This window comes from Chiloscyllium plagiosum, chromosome 12 (assembly GCF_004010195.1).
Source record: "Chiloscyllium plagiosum isolate BGI_BamShark_2017 chromosome 12, ASM401019v2, whole genome shotgun sequence".
Taxonomy (NCBI): Eukaryota; Metazoa; Chordata; class Chondrichthyes; order Orectolobiformes; family Hemiscylliidae; genus Chiloscyllium; species Chiloscyllium plagiosum.
The window spans coordinates 10,385,317-10,410,192 of record NC_057721.1 but is presented as its reverse complement, the minus strand read 5'-3'; the positions used below and the strand labels follow the sequence as shown (position 1 = coordinate 10,410,192).

At 45.1% G+C, this 24,876-nt stretch overlaps 1 long non-coding RNA gene across 1 annotated transcript; it reads right to left on the bottom strand.

Annotated features, from left to right (window-relative positions):
- Window positions 1–223: 223 nt before the first annotated feature.
- LOC122555538 lies at window positions 224–23,429 on the bottom strand. The gene is made up of 3 exons (XR_006313289.1): window positions 23,277–23,429; window positions 15,194–15,351; window positions 224–371 (listed from the first exon to the last, which is right to left on the bottom strand). It is a non-coding gene; the product is annotated as an uncharacterized LOC122555538 (long non-coding RNA).
- Between the last annotated feature and the right edge of the window lie 1,447 nt (window positions 23,430–24,876).

The following is a 24,876-nucleotide window of genomic DNA, read 5'->3' as shown; positions in this document are numbered from 1 at the left end:
TATGTTCAAGATTGAGATAGATTGAATTTGTGCACCAAAGCATAGAGTTAAAAGATAAGAGAATGAGGTATGGGAAACAAGAAAGTGGTGTTGATAATGATGTTCAGCCATGACCATATTCAATGTTGGTTGAACCAGGCCTCATGAGCCATACAAATTACCCTTGCTCGTACTTTTAGTATCAATAGAAAATCATGTATTTATACATCACCCTTACCACTTTGCAGTCAGAGCAGAAAATGATGGAAGCACTCTTGATTTGCCATATCAATGGTTGATAGAACCATGGTGACCATCAGATCCTGTAAGGCCTCAGGAAGAGACTGGAAGCCATGGGGTGTTCCGATCTCTGATGTCTGGCATCCAAAGATCTGAAACAATGAAGACTTTATATCAGGCAATTTTGCAAAGTCTTCTTGCAATCCGCCAGCTTCATTCCAAAGACATTCTGCCACTCACAATCATATCCTTCTACCCAATATCTTGAGGTCCCATTGGTTCTGATAATTGTAGAATCCCTACAGTGTGGAAACAGGCCCTTCAGCCCAACAAGTTTACACTGACCCTCCACCCAGACCCATTCCCCCTATCCTATATTTATCCCTGACTCATGCACCTTTACACTATGGGCAATTTAGCTTGGCCAATCCATCTAACCTGCACATCTTTGGCCTGTGGGAGGAAACTAGAGCACCCGGAGGAAACCCTCGCAGTCATGGAGAGAACATGCAAACTCCACACTGACAATCACCTGAGGCTGGAATTGAACCCAGGTCCCTGTTGCTGTAAGGCAGCAGTGCGAACCACTGAGCCACCGTGCTGCCCAAATTATGTTTAGCCCACACTGGCCAATTTTGGATATATGCTAAAGAGATGGACGGGACATTTGAGGGCAAATTTGCATGTCCAAAACGGGTATAGATCAAGCTTGTACCATGCTTGGACAAACTCCCCATACCCCAGCCCTCAGCCTCATCAAACTATGGCCCAAATGAGGTAGACTGACTCAGACACCATAGAACACATATTACTAGAACATTCTCGGAAACTATGATGTGAAACATTTGTACTTTACCAAGCTTACTTAAACCCATATATCAGGATATTTCACCAATTCTGCGCCACCAATGGAGCACGAGAATGGAGGGTTGTGCTGATGACCTTATGGCTGGGGTTGTGGTATCAGCTAACGTGTGCTATATTAGGTTGAAAAAAGTCTTCATAAAATCAGTCACGGAGATAGCCTTAGCACCTAACACGATGATGAAGATGGGAAAAATGTGTAATGCCCTCCCTGTGCTCCAGAATTATTCCTGGTTGTCTTTGAAACCCAACAGGCTCTGAAAATTCTTCACCTTGTTCTTGAGTTGTCACTGTTCAAGTGAGAACAAGCCTTTGGCTTAATGGCAGTAATCTCATCAGTAACTTCAGTGTTCAAACCCCACTCCATACATTTACCTTTACACCTGAAATACTGCACATAGTTTTAGGTGCTCACATCTAGGGAGGCCTACACTTGCCTTGAAGGCAGTCCAGTGAAGATTTGCTAATGAGATGAGACGGTGTGCCTGTGATCAGAGGTTGACTCAATATTCTTTGGAATTTTGAAGAGTGAGGGGGGTATTGAAGAATATAAGATTGTGAAAGTGTGAATACTGATACTGATTGGGAAATCTAGGACATGGAGCTGCTGTCCCAGGATAAGAGGCCAATCTTTTATAATGGAGGTGAGGAAAACGTACTTTAGTCAAAGCATTGTAAAGCTTTGGAATTCTACATTGCAGCAGGCTGTGAAAGCACCATAAGTGAATATTTTTAGTCTCTCAGGCAATCAAGGGAATGGGCAGGAAAATGAAGCTGAATCCCACAACTGTATTGAATGGAGGAGCTGGATCAAAAGGCCATGGGATCTATCTGTGTAGATTGTGGGAGCCGAGAAAGTCCTCCCATTGCTTATCAACAGGGACTGTGACAATACTATGGCTTTAAGAGAGATTTTGAGCTATGGGTGAAAAGCGATCTGTTCCAAGCCAACAATGGAAACAACATGTGAGGCCTTGAGTTTTTCTTTACTGTTGGAACAATAGAAGCAGCCTGAAAGGGTGAGGTCAGGCTCCCACAGAACTAGGGTTCTAAATTAGCTTTCAGTAATTGATGGGGCTTTGAACCAGCCTTACATCTCTCCCTGCTAGAGGAAAATGCTGAAGTCTCTCTCTCTTTCTTTCTCTCTCTCTCTCTCACTCACTCAGCCAGAATCTTTTCTTGGTGTTCTTTCCTCCTGGATTGGAGAAACATTGCACATGAGACAATCTGTTTCACTGAATTTGCTTTTGCCAGGGATGTGTTTATGAGATATTACTATACTAGGGCAGTTTTTATTAAGTCATTAAATAATCTATTATTCTAAGTTTTCCAATTGAGTTAAAACTAATTCATTTTTTCTTTCTTGTATTTTAACTGTTGAGCAAGAATAAAGTGTGTTTTTGCTTAGAGCCGAGTAGCATAACCAATCTAATTACATCTGAAACACAACAGCTTTGTCTTTAAATAAGAAAAAAGTTAGGGTGCAGGATATCTCCTTGATATATTTGAGGGGGGTTTGGTCTAGTCCATAACAGGACAAAGATGGTTACTGTCAGAATATCCTTCCAGTAGATACACCCTGGGCTGTGAACATGGGTGGGAACTCATAAATTAGGAACAGGATTAAGCCTTTTGACCCCTCCAATCTGCTCACCCCTCCCCCCAACTTGATAAGATCATGGCTGATTTGCTCATTGCATTACACTATTTACTTGTCTACTCACTTGGTCAGTCAACACTCTGTCTAACTCAGCCTGACAAACATTCAAAACTCCTACCTCCACTGTTCTCTGGGGAAGAGAATTTCACTGACTAAGGGTGGTCTGAGACAAGAAAGCCCTTCCTATCTCTGCCTTAAGAAGAGGGCCCCTTAGTTCCCATCTTTTTCACACCAGGAATCATCCTTCTAGCGTCGATCTCGTTAAGATCCCCCAGGATTTTATACATTTCCAGACTTGGAAGAACTAGAGAATGGAAATTTTGTCTTGATACCATGGCCGCTTGTAACTGAATTACCTCAGACCCGCATGCTCGTGACAGGGAACTAACTTCATTGGCCCTTGGAGGGTTTTTTTTCACTAAGATTAAAGAACATTCTCTAACACAATGTTTTTATTACACTCTACACTTGATGTTTGATGCGTTGCACGCTCAAGGTCAAAAATGTAGCTGTTTGAGTTTCACATGATCTGCACCATAAATGCTTACACTGGTCTTTTGCTTTGGGCTGAGTTGCCCAATTGAAATTCCAATCTTTAGTTTACAGTTTCACTTCCAGTGAAAATACATTCGCACAATCTGAAAGGAAAAGTCTAACAATGTAGTAGAAGGATTTTCATTCTTTTCTGTCAAAAGTATTCCCTAACGTATCTGCAAGAGGTAACCTGGTACAACTTTATTCATACTGTTGAAAATGACCTGTTTAACGAAAGGCAAACATTCTTACTAAGTGCCCAGTCCACCACATTGAGTAATCATATTTAAAATTGTGAAAAATACTGCTATCTCCTGCCTGTATATGTAGCAATTCACCTTAAAGAGTAACCTGTTTTCAAATGTCAGAGCTGCTGATGCACCAAGTAATCTGCATTCGTTCATGCCACCTCTAGGAGGCGCAATGCAAGGTTGGAGCCTGATGAACATAAATGCTGCAGTTCTGTTTGTGAACTGACTGATTCCTGAAGAAGGGCTTATGCCCGAAACGTCGACTCTCCTATTCCCTGGATGCTGCCTGACCTGCTGCGCTTTTCCAGCAACACATTTCCAGCTCTGATCTCCAGCATCTGCAGACCTCACTTTCTCCTCAAAGACTGGGGATTGATGCCTCTTAAACCTCACCTAAAATTTCCCTTCACATTTCCATTCAGAGTAGTAAACACATCGTCATCTCGACTGGTTCATAATTAAGTCCAGTTGCCCACCAAGTTTCAAAGATATTGTTGAGAACTGATTACTTGTCACACCAGATGACAAAGCAAATTCCAAAAGCTGACTGGTTAGCCTGGTGCTGTATCTCTGCATTGCATGCTCCATTCTGATATTGCAAAGATCGGTGACAGATTGATTAGTGCTTTATGGTTTTAAGATATTTGCAGTCAACTACAGAAATAAACCCATGTTATCCATCTGTGCAAGACTAGATTGGGGCTATGAGAATATTGTAAAACAGAAATGGGAATTTATATCATGGGAACTTTGATAAATAAGCTTTTTAAATAATTATTTCACAATTATTGTCTATCCCTAAATCACTTGCTAAGGTAGTGATGAGCCTCTTCTTGAGCTGCCATTTGGTACAGCTACTCTCAATACTCTCGAAGAAGGCAGTTCCAGGATTTTGACCTTGTCACACTGAGGGAATGATACAGGGCTCTTAGTTTGGAGGGGAATATGCAGGTCATGGATTGATAGAGATGTACAGCATAGAAACAGATGCTTCAGTCCAATTCGTCCATGCCGAACAGGAATCCTAAATTAATCTAGTCCCATTGGCCAGCTTTTGGCCCAAATCCCTCTAAACTATTCATATTCATATACCCATCCCGAAGCCTTTTAAATGTTATAATTGTACCAGCCTCTTCCACCTCTTCTGGCAGCTCAGTCCATACACGCACCACCCTCTGCGTGAAAAAGTTGCACCTCAGGTTCTTTTTAAATCTTTCCCCTTCACCTTAAACCCATGTCCTCTAGTTTTGGACTCACCTACAGTGGGAAAAAGATGCTGTCCATGCCCCTCATGATCTTATAAATCTCTATAAGGTCATCCCTCAGCCTCCAACGCTCCAGGGAAAACAACCCAGACTATTCAGCCTCTCCCTAGAACTCAAACTCTCCAACCCTGCCAACATCCTTATAAATCTTTTCTGAACCGTTTCAAGTTTCACAACATCTTTCCTACATCAGGGAGACCAGAATTGCACGCAATATTCCAACAGTGGCCTAACCAATGTCCTGTACACCTGCAACATGACTTCCCAACTCTGATACTCAGTGGTCTGACCAATAAAGGAAAGCATACCAAATGCCTTCTTCACTATCTTATCTATATGCGACTCCACTTTCAAGGAGCTATAAACCTGCACTCTAAGATCTGTTTGTTCAGCAACACTCCCCAGGAGTTTACCATTAACTGTATAAGTCCTGATCTGATTTGTCTTTCCAAAATGTCTCACATTTATCTAAATTAAACTCCATCTACCACTCCTCAGCACCTTGGTACATCTGATCAAGATCCCATTGAACTCTGAAGTAACCTTTTTCACTGTCCACTATACCTCCAATTTTGGTGTTATCTTCAAACTTACTAACTATACTTCCTTTGTTCACATCCAAATCATTTATATAAATGATGAAAAGCAGTGGACCTAGTAATGATCCTTGCAGCACACTACTGGTTACAGGCCTCTAGTTTGCTGGCATTTGTGGTATATCAGTCTGACAGGGTTAACATTGAGAATACAAAAGTGCTACTGGCTATAATATGCTATATGAACTTGTAGGGTAACTAGTTTAGCAAGGTGTGAGATCTAAAGTTTTGATCCTCTTCAAAGTCTTTGCAATAACCTAATTTTATCAATGTAACCTGTAACGAGTTGTTGACTTGCAATAAACTATATTTTGTTAACTACAGAGACTCTTCTTGTTAGACAATGAAGTCATTACCTTCTTCCACAGTGGACCAAGCAGATCATGGAGCCAAAGAGCTGTACAACATGGAATCAGACCCTTCGGTCCATGCCGACCAGATATCTTAAAATAATCTAGTCCTGTTTGCCAGCATTTGGCCCAGGTCCCTCTAAATACTTCCATCCTGTAGTTGCTCACAATTGAAGACAATGATGATGGCAACCTTCAATATGAGTCACGATGTGGAGGTGCCAGTGTTGGACTGGGGTGGAGAAAGTCAGAAGTCACACGACACCAGGTTATCATCTAATGGGTTTTTTTGAAGATGCAAGCTTTCGGAGCACTGCTCCTTCATCAGGTAGTTGCCTGTAACCTGGTGTCGTGTGACTTCTGACTTCAATATGAGTAGCAGTGCACATAATGCAGCAAGCTGGCACACCCAGACAACAGTGTCACCATGCATCTACAACCCTTGCCTTTCCAGGTGGGAGAGTTAGCTGGTTTGGAAGGTCCTTTCAAAGGAGTCTGGATGTGTTGGTGCAGTGCAATTTGTAGATGGTGCGCACTTGTGCCATTGTGCGTCAATGGTGGAGGAAGTGAATGTGGATTGTACTGGATGGGGTGCCAATCAAATGCGTTGCTTTGAACAGGTTGGTGGCCGCTGGGGCAGAGGTGAAGTTTGGGTTCCCCTCAGCTTCTGCATCATTGAGACTGTCCTAGCACCAACACATCGCTACTGCGGCGGGGGCTATTTTAGATTCCCAGCTGCCTGGCCCATGGCTCATGATGGAAAACTTAACAGCAAGTACTGGAAAACTGAACACCTTTTCTTTTTTATTTAGTTTTCTGCCTTCATAATCTATGTTTTGGTTTACTTTTCTGTATTTTTAAGATGGGCGCCGGAGAGTGGCGACATTATACATCGCTTTCCATTGTATTTTGCAACAAAAATAAATAAATAAAATCATTATTGGAGTTGCACTCATCAAGTCAAGTTGGAAACATTCCATCATATTCCTGTCTTGTAGATTGTTTATTATGTTATTTTTCTTTAAACATGACAATGCACAGATATAGAATTTTGCAAAATAAAACTCCTTCTGGATGCAGTAAATTTAAAGAAATCATTTTGCCCAGAAAGATTGCAAATTATGAGCTTTTTAAATGCATGCATGCTCAGTCAAGTCAGGGAGCAAGATCTGTAAAATTGCACTTAGCAGCAAATAAATGTATAGAAAACAATTTTTCCCTTCAGTGCAATGATAAGCCTCAATTTACATAATGACTTGATCAAATGTGTCTGTGCCTGTATATGGCATTTTCAAAGGCAGTGTTTTTTAGGTATAACAGGAGAACTGACAGGAGTTCAGCTAATAGCAATGTGTTTTCAATTAATGATGATAAAATGTTTAGCCTGTGTTGTCCCAAATCTCAGTAAGCAGCTGAAGATCTGTTTCCAAGTTCACTCGATTGAACTGATAGACAGAGAGTAACAATCCAGGGACCTGCTGTGACTACCCCTCCCCAAGCATTAATGCGCCCCACTCATCCCAGGGAGCTCCCATTCTACCAGTCACCCTTGGGAAGTGCTCCATCTGCAAGAGATATCCTGTATTTGTATGCCTCTGTTGCGAGGTTCGTCCCTGTTTCTCTCACTAGGGTTTATGAAGTACGTGCCAGGCTGTGTCTGTCCTGACTCCAAACCACAGCACTGTGGGCTAGGTAGGTGCAGGAGGTGACTTGGAATGTGGATAAGCAACCCATCCTGTGAAGGGCTGGGAAAGGAGCACAGGCAAAATTGGAGATGGTAGCAATTTTAAATGGCAAGGATGAAAAAGAAACAGCGCCAGGGCCCTGGGCTCAATTCCCACCTCGGGTGACTGTCTGTGTGGAGTTTGCACATTCTCCCCGTGCCTGCGTGGGTTTCCTCCAGGTGCTCCGGTTTCCTCCCACAGTCCAAAGACTTGCAGGTCAGGTGAATTGGCCGTGGTAAATTGCCCATAGTATTCAGGGATGTGTAGGTTAGGTGCATTAGTTGGCATAAATGTAGGGGAATGGGTCTGGGTGGGTTTCTCTTTGGGGGGTTGGTGTGGACTTGTTGGGCTGAAGGGCCTGTTTCCACACTGGAGGGATTCTATGAAACGTTTAGAGGTTAACAGAAAGAAGGAAGTATGGGCATAGCTTGGAAGATGAAATGGCAGGAAACACAACGTGTGTCAGGAAATACCCAGAGGAAGTGATGTGTATGCATAAGCAGAGCACTCTCCTTGGGTGACCATACATATATGACAGGTAACTAGTGTAAACAAACATTCTCAGGTCGATTGGAGCCTTGGAATGAGGAACATTGGAGAGAAATGGGTGTAATGACAGACAGCAGCCATATCCCTTACTTGGAAACAAGGATCTTAAATGTAATGGTTAGAAAAGTGCTGTTGTCATGGTAACCCAGAACCACAGGCCAATGCTGGAGGGACAAGGGTTTGAAGCCACCATAGCAGGGGGTGAACTTTGAATTCAATAAACACCTGACTTTTTTTTGAAAGCTGAAATAAATAGATATTTTAGTTTAACAGTGACCATTGAAGATTGGATGGTGTGGTAGCTCAGTGGTTCGCACTGCTGCCTCACAGCGCCAGGGACCTGGGTTTGATTCCACCCTCGGGCAGCTGTCTGTGTGGTGCTTGCATGTTCTCCCTGTGTCTGCGTGGGTTTCCTCCCACAGTCCAAACATGTGCCGGTCAGGTGAACTGGCCATGCTAAATTGCCCATAGTGTTAGGTGCATTAGTCAGAGGGAAATGGGTCTGGGTGGGTGACTCTTCGGAGGGTCGGTGTGGACTGGTTGGGCTGAAGGGCCTGTTCCTACATTGTAGGGAATCTAATCTCATTGTTGTTGAAAGAAAAACCCATCTTGTTCATGAATGTCCTTCAGGGAAGGAAGCTGCCATCCTTATCTGGTCTGGCCTACATGTGACTCCAGCCCCACAACAATGTGGTTGACTCTTAACCACCACTGATATGGCCTAGAGAACACAGAATCCCTACAATGAGAAAGCAGGCCATTCAGCCCACACCAACACTCTAAAGAGCACCACCCAGACACAATATTCTACCCTTGCATTTCCCATGGCCAATCCACCTAACCTGCACAGCTTTGGACTGTGGGAGGAAACCGGAGCATACCCACGCTGACATGGGGAGAATGTGAAAAGTCCACACAGAGAGTCGTATGAGGATGGAGTTGAATCTGGGTCCCTGGCACCGTGAGGCAGCAGTGCTGACCGCTGAACCACCACGCTGCCCAGAGGAGTGCATCAGTTCCAGAGAACAAATGCTAGCCTTTGTACCATCACTCATTCTGTTGGGGATGGCGGTTTGCCCAAACTGGGCTGAAAGCCACATTATTCTCCATCAGATTAAAGTGCAAAGCACATGATAATCCAATCGTTCACGTTTGGCAATCAGAAAAAAAGTCAAACACGCTGGAGAGGCAGATGGTCAGTGAGATTCAGTCTGGGAAACCTGTCATCCTTAAAGTAAAGCAGTAATGCAGATCATTCACTGGCTGATATTTTACAACACAATGTCGTACAACTCTAATTAGATGCCTGGTACTGATTTGACACAAGACCGTTATGCAAAAGCACGCCCTCCACGCCCTGACCTGTATTTTTATATAGGCCAGACTCAAGGAAGGAAAGAAGGTTTCCGATTTCTCGACAGACCCCCAAAGCGAAACAAAATCTGTGAAGTCTCTTGCAGGCCTGAGTTCAGGTTGCAACAAATTTGGCATTCATTTTATTCATTTCATTCAGTAAAAGGTGTGAAATAAACTCAAAATGATTAGATTGCAGGAGTTCTCGACCACCAGTCAACATGGTGTTCTGAAAAGTCCAACACATGTTAACCTATAAAGTTATAACAGATCAGAGTTCATATAGATCCCAGGTAGATATGTACAGTGATGTGCTGGTTTCTTTACTGACTCAGCAATCCTGGCAACTGACTCAGAAGAATATGAGAACATAGTGTATTGCCTTAGTCTGGGAATTTGAATGTAGGACGTCCTCATCTCAAGCTGTACCTCTGTGGCTGAAAATCGTAACTCTCAGTGAAACAGAATCATAGAATTTTCAGCAGTGATTCACCTGAGGCCCACTGAAGATGTTACCTCGGGTGAGGATACGTTTGGAAATGAACCTTCCAGCTCAGCGAGCAAACCTACATCCAGAATCATAGAGTCATAAAATCATACTGTACAGAAAAGACCCTTCAGCCCACCAAGTCTGCGTCACCAAAAATATACTACTACCTACACTGGCCCCACTCTCCCACAGTAGGTCCATAGCCTTAAATGTTATGACACATCAAATGCTCATCCAAGTACTTGTTCAAGGTTGTGAGGTTTCCCCACATCCCTCCCCCCCTCCCCCTCACCCCCAACTTGGGCAGTACATTCAAGATTCATACCACCCTCTGGGTGAAATTTCTTCTCCTGAAATACCCTCTAAACCTCCTGCCGTTCACTTTATAATCATGGCCCCTTGTTGCTGACCCTTCAACTAAGAGGAACAGCTGCTTTCTATTCACCCGCTCCTTGTAATCTTATACACATCTATCAGGTTCGCCTCCAACCTTCCCTGCTCCAAGGAAAACAACCTGAGCTTATCCAGCCTCTCTTCATCGCTGAAAGGCTCCACTCTGGCAACATCCTGGTGAAGCTCCTCAGCACCCACTGCATACAATCAAATCCTTCCTAAAGTGCAGGGGCCAAAAACACACAGTTCTCCAACTGTGGCCTAACCAGAGTTCTGTACAGCTCTCTCATGACCTTCCTGCTCTTATAATCTATATCAGATTAGCTTTAAACAAAGAATTCCTGTATTTAAATATATTAAAAATGGAAACAACTGGTATTGGTGAAAATGGCAACTCATGACCCTTTAGCAAAGGAAACGGTAGATTTCCTGTAGTCCAATGAGCTACGTAATCATATTTCAGGACTGTTGTGATAGTACAAGGATACGTCCTGTCTCCAACACATTCCTGATGTTTCTCATATCTTCTCTTGTCCTTGAGATCATTGAGAAGAAAGTTAGTGTCTAAAATGGAGCTCCAATTCACTGTCGTTGGTTTTGTACTGATTTGACCGCAGTATCTCTGTGGATATCTGCATGGTGTGAGGAGAGACACATCCACCAACACACTCTGACATCTGCTTAAACGGCTGACACTTCAGTTTGCAGGATCATGAATTCAGATTGGTGCAGCTAATTTAAAAGACAGCCTGTCACCTTAATGAATATAACTGAAGTAACAAGCACATCACAAGTAACAAGGATCTCCACAAGCATTAGCTATGAGTGCACTGTGGTTTGATCTTGTGGTTTGGGCCAAACTTCAAATGGTGGCCACCTCAGAGATTTCAATCAGTGCAAAAAATATCCAAAGAAGATTCAGAGAACCTCAGATTCAGAGAAAACTGGAAAGGGGAAAGTAAGCCGGGGGACAGGCTAATGGAGGTCTTTGAGGCTGTGATGAATGGCCACAGTTAATCCTGTTTTCGAAGCTACATCAGCATTTATTGTTTTCTTATTTTAAAGATCTGAAGGGGTTTGTGTCAGTGTCAAGGACTGGATTTAGTGCTAGCGGCCTGATTCCTGCTGCTAGGACTGAAAGCAGAAGGGAACAGTCATGTTTGGAAGTCAGTGGGGCCTGGCCAGATGGGAGCCCTCTCAGGACGGTCAGTCAGAGAGCCAACTGGGAACGGTGGCCATTTCTTGAATTGCACTTGGAGCAAAAGCAGACATGGATGCGCCTCCATGGCAAGATCAGTGGACCCTGGGCCTGCTTCTTCCACCAGCTCCCAGCAAGGTGTAGGTAGGAGGGAGTAGCTCCACTACCATATACTAGTGGAGAGGGGGATAGTGATGGTGGAGGTGGTGCCTTATGCATCAAAGAGAGCCCAAAACACAGGCTGCCACCCTCCCATCACCAGGAGCACCTCCCCCCAGGCTGTAGCCAGATCAATCTCTGTCGAGGCCCACAATTGGTCATCTGTCACCTCCCCCTGCTGTTGGCAAGATGGCATGGCAGTGGGCAGAGACAGGCAATTCACCCACCCCTTTTTCAAAGGCCATCTCAACAGCCTTCCTGCCACTCAGCTCAATCCTAGCGATCAGCCCAATGTTGGGGGAAATCTGCAAATAGAAGGCAGTCAATGATAAACTCAATAAGGATGTCAGGAGAAACAGAAGGAACTAAAAAAAATGGAACCTGTTACCTAAAGGAGTGGCTGAGGGGAACAACAACAGGAAACAGGAAGTGAAGGTGATGCTGATAGGGTTAGGTGAAGAAGGGTGGGAGGAGACCCAGAGACTGTCAGGCAAACCGATCTGTTTCTGAGCCTTCACTATAATTTCCGGGACGCCAAGTCAGGCAGACCTGAGAAACAGACTTGCATCTTCACAACGTTGCTCAGCAGAAAGGAATGGAATGAAGATGCATTTATAAGGAATCTTCATGAGCTCAAGATGTTGAAAAGTGCTTAGCTGCCTATTAAACATTTCTAAAAGCTGTTTTCCAGTATTTTCCAACCTATCTGTCCTCTGCTGTCCATTTTCACAAAATCCTTTCTTTAGAATAAAAAGGGGTGAGCACCTTGGGCTATAGGGAGAATCAAAGCACAATCAGACAAGAAGCCCATTGAGACTGAATTTAATATTGGGTGCATCTCTGCACCTTTTAAGCTTTTGCTAAGTGGTCTGGTGAGTGATATTCGTGCCACACAAATGCCAGATATTGACCATCTCCAACAATAGAGAAGCTAATCATCACTGCTTGACGTAAAATGGTGTTACCATCACTGAACCCTACACTATCAACATGCTGGGGGGTTACCATAGATCAGAAACACAACTGGACTCACCACATAAACACAGTAGCTACCAGAATAGGTCAGAGGCTAGAAATACTGCAGTGAATAACTCACCTCCTGACTCTCCAAAGCCTCCCACCATCTACAAACCACAGGTCAGGAGTGTAGTGGAATACTCCCCACTTGCCTGGATGGGTGCAGCTCCAATAATACTCAAGAAGTTTGACACCATCCAGGACAAAGCACCCCATTTGATTGGTATCATGTCCACAAATATTCACTCTCTTCTCCAGTTACACTCAGTAACAGCAGTGTGTACCTTCTATAAAGATACACTGCAAAAGTTCACCAAGGCTCCTTAGACAGCATCTACGAAACAGGTATATGAGGAACACATTCCTTCAAGTTCCCCTTCAAGTCACTCAACATCCTGACTTGGACATATATGGCTCAACACTCAGTCGGAATCCTGGAATCCCCTCTCTAATGTTATTATGGGTCTAACTACAGCGACTGCCAGTGGTTCAAGAAAGCAGCTGACCACCACCTTCTCAAGGACAAATATGGGATGGGTCATAAATGCTGGTTCAGACAGCAACACCCCCATCCCACTAATTATTAAACAAACATTTCTCATTAGGCAGTGCCGATTAAAGGAAATTATTGCTTGTTAAACACCTTATTAGTGATACAACTCGTCACATTAATATTCAGCTTTCCATCTTACTAAATGTGCCAAACAAGTCATCGAGAACTATCAACATGGAAGTCAGAGCAGGTACCTGGCAACTTTAGCTCACCACTAGCTCCAAAGGATCTTCATGTTGGACACTGGGCACAATTTCTCATTGGGGCACACTCCATTGGGTGCCAGCCTCATGCATCCCATATATCCAACATGTGCCAGCCTCTGTGAGCTCTCCCCAACCCACTTACAGGATGCTTCTGCACCTCAATATGGTACCTCGAGCTGTCCCAGTAACTCTCACTGTATCCCTGCAGCAAGGACACTGGGCACTCAGGGACACACACAGCCAGCTCATGGACTGGACCAGGCTGTATCTCCGGGCCCCTCGCTTTCCGTCACAATGCCCACTCACTCTGATGCTCACATGAATATTTTAAAGAATTTTTTTAAAAAATGTTTAAATTAAGCTGCTGAATGGTTGTGAAAGTCCAAGGGGCTCCCTTATCTGGGCTGGCCTTTTCCCACACTTGACTGCCTTTTAAATTGGTCCAGCAAGGTGCTTAGTTGTATCCCAGATAGGTAATAGGGATGGCCAATAAAGGTCAGCCTTGCCAGTGAACCCAGATCCCAAGCTCACTTTTAAAGTACCTCTTAGTATGCAATCCTTGAGGGGAAACTCCACTGGGAGCTTCTTTGTTCTTGAGAGACCTGTTCCTTCATCGCATTTAGCTTCAACAATGGTGCAATTAATAATGAGACCAACAGTGGCTCCGCAGACAGTTATAATTAAGCAACAGCAGCAATGGAGTGTAACTCAGATCGCAAGGATGTAATTACTGCCTGAACTGGATGTACATGACAGTAATGCTCTATCCTCACTGCTGCTCTGTGCATTGACTGTGTGATACTTCACTCAATTATATGAAGATGTAAATTATTATTACAGCTGAACACCCCCCAGTGCTTACCTACAGGTGACTGAGTGAGCAGAGGAAACAACCACTTCAAAATGACAAATGCACAACTTTATTTAAGGGGGAATAATAAATTATTTTATTGCCTGCAAGCAGCATCATGCACTTCCTGTAGCACAACATGCTATAGCGTGTTCCTAAACTAAGGAAGCTTCCCTTGAATGGCGCTTCCAGAAATGTCAGAACATAGGAACAGGAGAAGGCAATGCAGCCCCTTGAGCCTGCTCAGCCATTCGATTAAATAATGGCTGATCTGTGTTTGTCTGTAGTTCCAGTTACCCATCTTTGCCCCCAGTGTCCCTCAGTGTCCTTCCCCAATCGCTCAACTGCAGTCTGTGAAACTCCAACTGATCCCCCAGCATTTTGAGAAGGAGATCGCCAGATTTCTGCTACCCTCGAGTGAGACGGGACCTCCTGGCTTCCCTCTGGAGAAAGGACTGGTTCTAATTTACAGATTATGTGCCATTGCTGGAGTTTGTTTAGTATCTGCCCTGTGGAATCCTTTTAGGATTTTAAATACCTGATTTGAGCTATTTCTCAATCTTGTAATCCCAAAGGAATACAAGAGCTGTGTAACTTGTTATTGCAATTTAACCCCCTGATTCCCAGCATCACTCAGAGAACCATATCACTCCCATCTGAAATCCTGTCCTTTCTGTATTCAGATAACATGATAGAAGAGGCCAGGACTCTGAAATACCACCATCCTTAAGCTTCCGAACTATAAAAGGTATTCTAGTTTATGATCTGTGTAAACAATTACAGATGCACTGCATATCTTGCACTCAATATACTTTTCCTCGCCAAACTGCCGAGCTGTAACCATGCTCATGAATAGTAAAATATTTATAGGAGATAATCCATAAAGCATCTACTTAACACTTTTGCTGACCTATTAACTTATATTCATAGGAAACAGAGTAAACAAAATAAAAGATCATTACCCTTCTTTTGTACAGTGTCTTTCACGTCCTCTTGAAAAACCTATATGTCAAGGAGAAAAGGCATCGCTTCCTCTGATTAAACTGTTGGATATGAGGTAAAAGGTGATAATGACATGACGTGAACTCTCCCCACCTCCAGCTCTTCATCACTCATCGTGCTATAAAAAGGGCAGAAGAGGTCTTGGTTTAATATGGAGTCATAGAGTCAAACAGCATAGAAACAGACCCTTTGGTCCAACCAGTCCATGCCAACCACGTTCCCAACTAATCTAGCGCCACCTGCCTGTGGTTAGCCCATAGCCCTCCAAAACTTTCCAAATATCTTTCAAATGTTGTACATGCACCCGCACCCATCGTTTCCTCTGGCTGTTCATTCGACACACATGCCACTGTCTGTGTAAAAGGTTGTCCCTCGTGTCCTCTTTACATTTTTCTCCTTTCACCTTAAAAATCTGCCTCCTAGGTTTGAACTTGCCACTTTGGGAAAAGACCTTTGCTATTTACCTTATCTATGCCCCTCATGATTTTAGAAACTTGGATAATTCTGATCTAAAAGACAGTCGTTCAGATGGTGCAGCAGCTGCCTCAGTCTTGAACCAAAGATCCAAGTCTCAAGGTGGTGCTCAAACCCACAATCTTCTGACCCAAAGCTGAAAGCTACCTCAAAGCCAGGGCTGATGCCCCTACAGTGTGCTCTGCCACTCATTTAGATCATAACTGATTTATAGGACCCCTTAAGTGCAGAAAGAAGCTATTCAGTTCATCAAGTCTCAGCAACCCTCTGTGATGTAGCCCACCCAGACATAGACCCCCACCCTATCCATGTAACCCTGCATTCCCCATGACTAACCCATCTAATCTACATGCCCCTGGACACAATGGACAATTTAGCATGGCCAATCCACCTAACCTGCATATCTTTGGACAGTGGCAGGAAACCGGAGCACCTGGAGGAAACCCATGCAAACACAGGGAGAATGTAGTGTGAGAGATCTAAAGCATTGGGTTTAGGCTCCAGACTCTAAGAGGGGTGGGTTCAAGTAACAGTCTGACAGCACATTACACCGACTGTGGTTTGGGTGACTTCAGTTTAAAGGGGTGGCACAGTGCCTCAGTGGTTAGCACTGCAACCTCACAGCACCAGGGACCTGGGTTCAATTCCAATCCTGTCCACAGTCTGTGTGGAGTTTGCACATTCGCCCCATGAGTTCCCTCCTGCAGTCCAAAGATGTGCAGGTAAGGTGGATTGGCCATTGGGGATGCAGGCTTACAGGGAAAGGGTGGGGGTGCTGTTCAGAGGGTCAGTGTGGACTCTGCACTGTAGGAATTGTACAAAATGTACCACATAGACAATGGCCTGACAGTAGAATTGAACCTTGGGTTCCTGGTGCTATGAGGCTGCAGTGCTAACCACTGAGCCACCGTGCCACCCCCCCTCCCCCCACACACACACACACACACACAATATATGGCTCTACAAGTTAGGAGCTGAAACATTTAACATGGTCATGGTTGAATCGATTGTGCCCTTAACTCCACTTCCCCACCAACGCTCTCAGACCCTCTGAGAGAGAAAAGAAAAATTCTCCTCCTCTCTGTAAACATTTAATCTGTGTCTTCTAATTCCAGTTTCTCCGACAAGGGGAAGCATCTTTTAGCACCTATCCTGTCAGTAATCCCAAGATCTGATTTTTTAAATGCTAGGTCTGCATTTATTTCCCATCCCTAACTGTGCAGTTATGAATGAACCACTTGGCTGCAGGTCTGGAGTCCCAAGTAGACCAGACATGGTGGTGATGGCAGATTTCCTTCCTGAAACAGCGTTAGTGAAACAGATGACAATCAAGAGTGGTTACATGGTGGCCATTAGGGCTAGCTTCCATTTCATGATGAAACCACCTCTCATTTCAATGGATACTGGCCCAACCTTTCCTCATAATGTAAACTGCTCAACCCAGGAATCAGTCAAATGAATTTTCTCTGGACTCTTCCTTGTGTCCATACTAAATTAAGGAGACCAAAAATGTACATTAATCCAAAGGTGGTCTTCACTAACTGAAGCAAACTATTCTTACTTATGTATTACCATTCCCTTTGCTGTAAAAACACCTTACATTTGACTTACTTGTCACTTGCTGTCGCTGCATGCTAATGTACTGAAATTCATCTACCAGGACACTCAGATCCCTCTGCATTCTCCCTCCAGTTAAAGAGTATATGCTGCATTTTAATCTTCCTGCCAAAGTGGAAGTTCACATTTACCTGCAATCTGCTTCATGAGCCAATGTTTTGCCCTCCCAATTAAAGCCTATGTTTATCCTTTTCCCTTATCTTGTTGGATGTCCCCTTCATAACCTTCCTGTGAGCACTTTGCTGATCTGCTGCCAGAGTTTCTCCAGTAGATCAGGAGAATCCCTAAAAAAATTCCTGGCTAGTGCCTCAAATTCCTCACCTTCCCAGAGTTCCTTTGCTGTTCAGCAGCCTTAAGCTCTGTATCTGGCAGTGACCAACAACTGGAGCAAAATGATTAGATTAGATTAGATTACTTACAGTGTGGAAACAGGCCCTTCGGCCCAACAAGTCCACACCGACCCGCCGAAGCGCACCCACCCAGACCCATTCCCCTACATTTACCCCTGCACCTAACACTACAGGCAATTTAGCATGGCCAATTCACCTGACCTGCACATTTTTGGAGTGTGGGAGGAAACCGGAGCACCCGGAGGAAACCCACGCAGACACGGGGAGAATGTGCAAACTCCACACAGTCGGTCGCCTGAGGCGGGAATTGAACCCGGATCTCTGGCGCTGTGAGGCAGCAGTGCTAACCACTGTGCCACCGTGCCGCCCACAATGGTAGCCCTGGCAGCTGCTCGGAGCCCAGGTATCCCTTCCTTCCACTTGGCTCCTGATCAGCATCAACTGGCTTCAGTCGTAAACCTGGAGAACTGTTCCTGAGCAACCTTTGAAAATTTAGCAACTTCAGACCATAGCTGCTTCCTTCATTTTGCTACAGGTTTTACTCCAATCACTCTTCACTGCATTCCCATCCATGTTGCAAGAGGTTTTATTTCCTTGTTGTTTTTTGCAATTCTTTATTATGACTATCTTTCCATATCATGAAGCACTTGTGTCTACCTGGTTCAATTTGCTTTTTAGTAACCCTGTTCTCAAACATAATCTTCCTGCCAAAGTGGAGCTTTGACAAAGGGTCAGTTAGACTCAAAACGTCAACTCTTTTCTCTCCTTACGGATGCTGCCAGACCTGCTGAGATTTTCCAGCATTTTCTCTTTTGGTCTGAAACGTTTAAGCTCGTTGACAATTAATGTATAATTGGAGTGAGAATTATCAAATCTGACCCTCTACATTTCCTTTTGTATACAGTCATAGAGATGTACAACATGGAAACAGACCCTTCAGTCCATCTCATCCATGCTAACCAAATATCCCAAATTAACAAGTCCCATTTGCCAGCACTTGGCCCATATCCATCTAAACCTTCTCTTTGCTACCTTCTCCCCAGCCCCACCCACCTCCCATTTATCTCTCCACCCCAGAGGCTCCCTGCCTTCATTCCTGATGAAAGGCTTTTGCCCGAAACATCGATTTTCCTGCTCCTCAGATGCTGCCTGACCTGCCCGAGTTGTTCTAATCTCGACTCTGATTTCCAGCATCTGCAGTCCTCACTTTTGCCTCCCTCTAATCCCTTCCTATTCATATACCCATCCAGATGCCTTTTAAATGCTGTAATTGTACCAGCCTCCACTACTTCCTCTGGCAGCTCGTTCCATACACATAGCACCCTCTGCGTGAAAAAGGTGCCCTTTAAGTCCTTCTTAAATCATCCCCTCTCACCCTAAACCAATGCCCTCTAGTTTTGGACTCCTCCACCCCAGGGAAAAAACTTTGTCTGTTCACGTTATCCATCGTGATTTTTAACAACCTCGATAAGGTCCCCCCTTTTAGATGCTGATGGGTTTATTGTATATTTCTAGCAGCTCCTGGTAACATCAGTCAATAGATGCATCCTCGTGCTGTGCTCAGCAATTATTATAAACATTAGATCTGTTGCATGCATCTCAGAAGTCATTAACAGTCTTTTGTTTCTTGGTATTGATGAGATGGCAGGCTAGATATCAAGCCCTTGTTATTGGAAGTGAATGGTAGCTCCCTTTATATTCAAAGGCATGACAGCAACGAGAAGCTGGACCTTCAAGGACAAATTCTGGCTTAAATTTGGGAATAGGCACATGGCTTTATGTTTCTCACTTCGGTAGGCAAGGCTGCCGGAACGCTTCCGCCGGAATTTTATACTCAGGAGGGAAACCTTCGGACAACCCCTTGATTTGCAACAGCCCCATCGTAGCTCAGGGACAGGCAGGAGTGGGGTGGGCAGGGAAGATGGTGCGGAGTGGATGGGTAGAAGAGTTGCATGAGGGAGCAGACAGTACAGGAATGGGTAAAGGGGGAGCTTCTAGGACTGGATGGTGTGGCGAGGGTATGAGGGGAGGATGAAAAGAGGAAAGGGGGAAGGGGAGAAGGTTATAGGGAGAGGGAAGGGGATGATAAAGACAAGAGGGGAGGATTGAAGGGAAAAGGTGGATGAAGATGGACGGTAAGATGGAGATGAAGGTGATAGGCAGGAGGAGGGTGAAGGTGTGGAGACGAGAATTGGAAGAGAAGAATGGAAGAAATTATATGAAGATGATGGAGCAAGGATGGAGGTGGAAATGGAGATTACTGGAATGATGGAGTGGCGGGAAAGATGAAAGGGGGTCAGTGTGCTTGAATCCATGTCCTTCCCATGCCCACAGCTGATCCAATCCCACAAACAGGCACCAGCCTCATTTCTGTAACTAAATGTTTTAGACATTTTACACAGCCTTAGATTCATTCAGCACAGAAACAGACCCTTCAGTCCAACTCATCCATGCCAACCAAACTTCCTGAAATAAGGAGAGAGGGAGAATCACGGAATCTCATTTCAGAAGATGAATCCTCATCCCCTTTGAATTCAGTTAGACTGCAGCTGTTAAAAGGTTAATACTACAGCGTTTGTACCAGATAATTGAAATGTCATTGACTTTAACAAACTTTTCCTATGAAGATTTTTCTTGGAACACAGTCTGTGTATTTTTTTAGTTTCAGAACTTGGGTGATTGTAATTATTTTGGCACATCCCATTTTTAATTTCACCGATCCTGTGGTTAATCCATAGCCAAAATACTGACAGCTCCAGTCTGGAAACTCTTTCACAGCTGACTCGATCCCACATCAAACCCGTCGAGTTTTCTCAGCCAGCTAACTGTCAGGAAGATCATCTTGGATGCCAGCAAAGAATTGTTAATGACCTAATGCAGAAATAATTGCCAGTCCCATCTCAGACACATATATGGAGGATGCTGTGCAGAATAAGACCAAAGATATTCACAGTTGCAGCTGACTGGATCAAAACAGCATTTATCTCAACCCAGCGACCTGGCAAAGATATAAAAAGTCAGCTAAATGTGAGGTGTTGCATTTTGGCAAAACAATCCAGGGCAGGACTTATGCAGTTAATGGTAAGGCCTTGGAGAGTGTTGTCAAACAGAGAGACCTAGGGGTTCAGGTGCATAGTTCCTTGAAAGTGGGGTTGCAGGTAGACAGGGTGGTAAAGAAAGCATTTGGCACACTTGTCTTTTAAATTACTTACTTACAGTGTGGAAACAGGCCCTTCGGCCCAACAAGTCGACACCGGCCCTCCAAAGAGCAACCCACCCTGATCCATTCCCCTACATTTTCCCCTTCACCTCACACTACGGGCAATTTAGCATGGCCAATTCACCGAACCTGCACATCTTTGGATTGTGGGAGGAAACTGGAGCACCCGGAGGAAACCCAGGCAGTCACGGGGAGAATGTGCAAACTCCACACAGACAGTCACCTGAGATGGTCTTCATTGAGTATAGGAGTTGGGACGTAATGTTATGGCTGTACAAGACATTGGTAAGGCCATTTTTGGAGTACTGTGTACAATTCTGGTCGCTCTTTTATAGGAAGGATGATGTTAAACTGGAAAGGGTGTAAAAAGAATTTACAGGTATGTCACCAAGACCAGAGGGTTGGAGTTATAAGGTGAGGCTGGATAGGTTGGTACTTTTTTTTCCTGGAATGTAAGAGGCTGACAGGTGACCTTATCGAGATTTATACAATCCTGATGGTCATGAGGTGGATAGCCAAATCTCTGGGATAGAGGAATCCAACACTAGAGGGCATGGTTTAAGGTGAGAGGGGAAACATATAAAAGGGAGGGGCAGCCTTTCTACCAGAGGGTGGAATGAGCTATCTGAGGAAGTGGTGGATGCTGGTACAATTACAGAATTTAAAAGATATTTGGATGGGTATATGAATAGGAAAGGTTTAGAGGGATATGGACAAAATGCAGACCAATGGGCCTGGATTAGTTTAGGATACATGGATGAGCAGGACCAAAGGGCCTGTTTCTGTGGTGTATGACTCCATGGCTCTATTGTAGCCTCGGGTTTCCAGCCTTGGGAGGAAGAACTCCCATTTTTAAAGTGGCTTTTAAGAAATCCTGAAGAATTTTGAAGTGAATAATACTTTAGTCACTATTGTAGGAAACACAGCAGTTATTTGCTCCTGGTAACTTCCCATAACCTTGCTATACTGACCAGACAAGGCGTGACATTGGGTGACAGATAAAAATGACCAGGACACTGGAGGGAGAGCTTTGTCTTCTTCGAGACAGCGCTGATGGACCTTTTTAAATTAGGTTCCCTACAGTGTGGAAACAGGCTCTTCAGCCCAACAAGTCCACACCAACCCTCCGATGAGTAACCCACCCAGATCCATTTCCCTCTGACTAATGCACCTAACACTATGGGCAATTTAGCATGGCCAATTCACCTGACCTGCACATCTTTGGATTGTGGGAGGAAACCGGAGCACCCGGAGGAAACCCACACAGACACGGGGAAAATGTGCAAACTCCACACAGACAGTCGCCCGAGGCTGGAATCGAACCTGGGTCCCTGTGACGCCGTAAATTGTTTTAACTTTAAACTGAGAGAGTGGGTGATGGGGCCTGTGTTTCCATCTCCTTAGCTTCTCTGACAGTGCAGCTCTCCCTCAGAGCTGGAGTGGAGGGCCTAACGTACTCACGTTTCTGAAGAGAGAAGCGTGGGAGCTAAAGCCATCAAAGGGTGTCTGTGGCAACACCGTGGGGCGCAGGAGGCAGGAGCAGTGGTTTTGTGCGCACCCCAGGGGTTGGCGCTAGGGGCAGCGTGCCATGCCTGAGAAAGGGTCACTTTGTTTATATCCACTGAGCTGCATTGGCTGCAACAGGTTGTGGTAGGTCCAGCACCGAGGGTCAGACTCAGCACATGTCAGGCAAGCTGGGAATGCATAACACCAGCCTGGGCTTTAGACCCAACCCCTAGGGCAGAGACACAACTGCAGGTTCCAAAGAAGCAGGCAGGGACTGAGAGGCGAAGGGTATGACTGGCGATTTAATGAAAGGAGTTACCATCAACCTTGCGCCGTTGCTGTGTGGACAAATACTCCAATACTGAGCTCAAACCCCCGCTGTGGCACTTTGTAAACGATAATTCGGCTTGCTTTTTAAAGAAAACCTGCACTATGTCAGTTTCCTCCTCCGTTCTTAATGGCCGTTCGCTGCTTTTAAACAGGGCCTCCGGAGATTGGGTGAATTCAGTGAAAAATATGGATTCCGTCAGACAGCGTGCACCCACTGAAAGGGGAGTCAAAAGTCAATGATCCTCTTTCTTCTCACGCCATTGGATAAATGACCAGAAAATAATCCATTGCATAACAGCGTCTTCAAAAAATGCTTTTCAGAAGGTCCAGCCTCGAAGGCAGAATAATTATTAAGTGAGGTATTGCAGGAGGTAAAAGGATTCAGTACAGCCTCAAGGTTAAGGTATCCAGTATCACAGAAATACATTTAACACTTCACACAGCATTTAAACCCAAACCTCACTTACAGGCCACTTAAAGTAACTGCCTATTCATACAGAGTAAGTGAAAAATATAATCTGTACTGAGAATGAAAACACAACATACAGGCCTGCGGCACCTCACAGGTAGAGTTCCAGTCATAAAGACCTTAATGGTTCAGACACGAAATAGAAAACGATTCATTTCACGGCAATGTCTCAGGGATAATCGCTCACACAATAGCCAAGCTGAACAATCAACAACATCGTCACAGAATTCCTCTCCTATACAGTCTCACTCAACCGTGCCGCAGCGCTGGGACAGAGGCTCCAATCCCACTCCACATATTCGGGCAGCATTACAGTGCAGTACTGAGGGAGCACCTCACTGTCCCAGTGCAGCATTACAGTGCTGTACTGAGGGAGCACGACACTGTCCCAGTGCAGCGTTACAGTGCAGTACTGAGGGAGCACCTCACTGTCCCAGTGCAGTGTTACAGTGCAGTACTGAGGGAGCACCACACTGTCCCAGTGCAGCGTTACAGTGCTGTACTGAGGGAGCAACTCACTGTCCCAGTGCAGCGTTACAGTGCAGTACTGAGGGAACACCACACTGTCCCAGTGCAGTGTTACAGTGCAGTACTGAGGGAGCACCACACTGTCCCAGTGCAGCGTTACAGTGCAGTACTGAGGGAGCACCTCACTGTCCCAGTGCAGCATTACAGTGCAGTACTGAGGGAGCACCTCACTGACCCAGTGCAGCGTTACAGTGCAGTACTGAGGGAGCACCTCACTGTCCCAGTGCAGCATTACAGTGCAGTACTGAGGGAGCACCACACTGACCCAGTGCAGCGTTACAGTGCAGTACTGAGGGAGCACCTCACTGTCCCAGTGCAGCATTACAGTGCAGTACTGAGGGAGCACTTCACTGTCCCAATGAAGCGTTACAGTGCAGTACTGAGGGAGCACCTCACTTCCCAGTGCAGCGTTACAATGCAGTACTGAGGGAGCACCTCACTGTCCCAGTGCAGCATTATAGTGCAGTACTGAGGGAGTGCCTCACAGTCCCAGTGCAGCGTTACAATGCAGTACTGAGGGAGCACCTCACTGTCCCAGTGCAGCGTTACAGTGCAGTACTGAGGGAGCACCACACTGACCCAGTGCAGCATTACAGTGCAGTACTGAGGGAGCACCTCACTGACCCAGTGCAGCGTTACAGTGCAGTACTGAGGGAGCACCACACTGTCCCAGTGCAGGGTTACAGTGCAGTACTGAGGGAACACTATCCTGCCCCAGTGCAGCATTACGTTGCAGTACTGAGGGAGACCGCACTGTCCCAGTGCAGCATTGCAATGCAGTACCGAGGGAGCACCTCATTGTCCCAGTGCAGCATTACAATGCAGTACTGAGGGAGCACCACACTGTCCCAGTGCAGCGTTACAGTGCAGTACCGAGGGAGCACCACACTGTCCCAGTGCAGCGTTACAATGCAGTACTGAGAAAGCACCACACTGTCCCAGTGCAGGGTTACAGTGCAGTACTGAGGGAGCGCCACACTGTCCCAGTGTGTATAACAGTACAGTACTGAGGAAGCACCACACTGTCCCAGTGCAGCATTACAGTGCAGTACTGAGGGAGCGCCACACTGTCCCAGTGTAGTATAACAGTGCAGTACTGAGGGAGCACCTCACTGTCCCAGTGCAGCATTACAGTGCAGTACTTAGGGA